This window comes from Coenobita brevimanus, chromosome 62 (genome assembly GCF_032717465.1).
Source record: "Coenobita brevimanus isolate Jiangsu-jjx chromosome 62, ASM3271746v2, whole genome shotgun sequence".
Lineage (NCBI taxonomy): Eukaryota > Metazoa > Arthropoda > Malacostraca > Decapoda > Coenobitidae > Coenobita > Coenobita brevimanus.
In genome coordinates, this window is record NC_137015.1 from 35885377 (window position 1) to 35888641 (window position 3265).

The window sequence follows — 3265 nt, forward strand, 5'->3', positions numbered from 1 at the left end:
CTCTCACAGTCTGGCTCGCAATGAAACGTATAAAACCACCAATTATACATTTTCAACGGCTTCTTTGATTTTTTTTATATTTATTTATTTATCTATTTACCTTTGGACAGTGTCTCTCTATATTCATTCTTGATTGTTAAAAGAAAAATAAAGTTCTAGTTCACGGGCTTCAAAACTTTTCGGAGAGGTATCCAGCCACAGGTAATATATATATTTTTTTCTATAATTTTACATCGTTATGTTCCTATGCTTTTCTTTGCTGGATACATTCTCCGGGTATCTTACTGCTTAACCCCTTCAACAAATGACGTACTTCTTTGTTAATAATAAACGATAAACAATTCTTAGTTAATAATAAAAGGTTTTGAGGTGGATTTGGAACCGGATGCAGGAATAAATCATATATATTAGTGTCGCTGGCGGGGGTTAGCGCTCGCTGTGATAGTGTAACATGGCAGACTAGGACCGTTGAATTAATTGACTCTGTGAGACCGCAAAAGTATTCGTCTGGTACGAAAGAAATTACAGCCGTGAATCACAGAATTTAATGGTGTTGGCGGAGGTATGCTCTCTCTGAGGCTTTCTAATTTTTATTGTATTCTTTGGTACCTCCTTACATTCTTCTCTAACTTGTGAGCAGCCTTAGTCACTAGATAACAAAGTCTATTAATCTCTTCAATACAGTGACGTTCTTTTATTTATTTTTTTTTCCCACTCCCACTGGTGTTTATTTAGCTCCAGAGAGGCCCATTGTAGTGCGGGGTTAAGCAGCGAGGCGTGGACAATGGCAGAGGGGCATAAATCAGGAGTGAGAGAACCGCCGGAGAGAAGCTACCCACAGATGTGTTTGTGTAGTGACTCGGCCGCATATGTTGACGTGATGAATGCAGCGTGGGGATGGAGGCGCTGGAAACATAAAGGGAAGGACAAGGGGATAAAGGGAAGGACACAGGGGGTGGTGTGGTCCAAGGGAGCGTATGGAGTGTGGCGATGAGTGATGGTAGGGTGGCTAGAAGTGGTGGAATGAAAGATGTGGATGTGGTGCAAAGAGAAAGGGAATGACCGGCGTGGTGTGACCAAGTGGAGCGAGTGGAGCGAGACACTGACTAGGGTGGTTAATGAGAGCGGGAGGGAGGGGAGAAGAAGGGGAAGGACGAGAACCAGGTGGAAGATAGAGGAGTACAGGAGGGGGAGTGGAGCCCCTGAAGGTGATGGGGGGGGGGAGCGTCATAATGCTTGAACAGAAATCCCTGGGGGTCTTATTGTCTGAGCCGCCCCTTACAGCATGCGGCGTCAGGAAACAGACAAGATGTTACTCTAGCTCAGCAACTTAACGCTTTCACTACGAGATGCTTCCCATGTAAACGATCACTTCTTCATCTCATTATCGGTCTGCCTCGCCTCCTCCTATTCACTTCACCATCACACATCCACTTATTCACTCAGTATTTATTATTTCATTTCGAGCCTTCACCCCCAGCATTCACCTCCCAAACTCTTACTCGGTCTCCCTCTCCTCTTCTTCACCGTTATACACCCATTATCACTACTGTATTACTGGCGCCCCAATTCTACATGGCTTAAGCTAAAATTCAGTCCTTCACTTCATTCACTGTCTCCTTCATACATTCATCTCTCGCATCTCATTCTTTGTCGCTGCGTTTTTCTGGACTTTGCACACTTCTTGTTTTATTTATTCGCTTCCTTGTTTACGTGTTCAATAATCAAATGCACTGAATCAGGAATCGAAAATCTGCTTCTAATATTTATCTATCCATTTCATTCTCAATCTCCTCCTCCTCCTTCCCCCATCACACACTCCCCTCCCCCCCCCTCTCTCTCTCTCTCTCTCTCTCTCACCCTCCATTCACCAATTATCCCATATATCACCCAGCCATTTTTCACCGTCGGATAATTACAGTGTTTCTTATACTGGTATAAAATTATAGAGGTGTACTGGCTGGATCTCTATTATTGCACTGTTAATTATAATATTTTGGCCATCAGTTATAATTCAAGTTTTATTAGGCAGTCTCTCCTGGCGTAGAACCGTGAATACTACTACAACTAATACTACTATCTGCTTCTCCCTGCCAGTTGCTACTGCCATTATATTACTACCATCACCGCCATTACCATGACCATTACTATCCTGACATTCCCTACTAACTGCAACTACCATTACATTAGGCTGCTAAGGAAATATGCAGTGTGATATTCTCTGATCAAAATTCAGATATTATACTACCAATCTTTGTGTCTTCACGGCGTCTATGCACTGTCGTATAAGTAGCAGCTCCTAGCATATCAATAGAAGGACCGAACTTTAGCCCCGGAGAGAGATTGATAACCAGAATTAACCCCTCCCCATGCTGGTCAAGTACGAATGTGAAGTGTGTGTGTGTGTGTGTGTGTGTGTGTGTGTGTGTGTGTGTGTGTGTGTGTGTGTGTGTGTGTGTGTGTGTGTGTGTGTGTGTGTGTGTGTGTGTGTGTGTGTGTGTGTGTGGACTGGGTTTGAAGTCATTGTAATGGTTATACATAATTCTTTTTTCCGGGTTTACGTGCTCGAGTTTAGTATTATTCATAGGGCAGTTAAGTTTATCGTTTTTACCTCCAGTATTTAGGACGTTGCATTTATCAATCTTGAAGTCCATCTGCCAGGTCTGACCCCGCCACCACCACCACCACCACCACCACCACCCTCCTTCCTTCCCTTCAACACCACCACACCCTTACCCTCTCTTCCCTTCCCCACCATCCTTCATTCCCTCCACCACTATTACCTCTCCCCTTCCCTCCCCCCATCCTTCTCCATCCCTCCACCACCACCCCTACTCCTTCCCTTCCCTTCCCTTCCTATCCACACCCCTCCCCACCATCCTTCTTCCCTCCACGACTAATCCTACTCCCCCCTTCCCTTCCCCACCATCCTTCTCTCCCCCTCCATCCCCTACGGAAGCAGGCGGTGTAATGGTTAGCACTTCTAGCCTGCGATCGGAAAAACCTGAGTTCGAATTCCCGGCCGATCAGACTCTTAGACAAAGCATGTTTCCCCTGTGGTCCTGTTCACATATCAGTACAAATGGGGACCTGGGTGCAAATTCGATGGTTGCATGTCGTATTCTAGGGGATGATTATGACTTGGTAAAAAAAAAATGTGTGAATAAATGATCCACGTGCTGGTGATAGGCAGTAATCCTAAATCCTGCACCACCGACCATTACCATCGCCTCCACGCATCCTCTCTTGGTCGACCCTTCCCTCC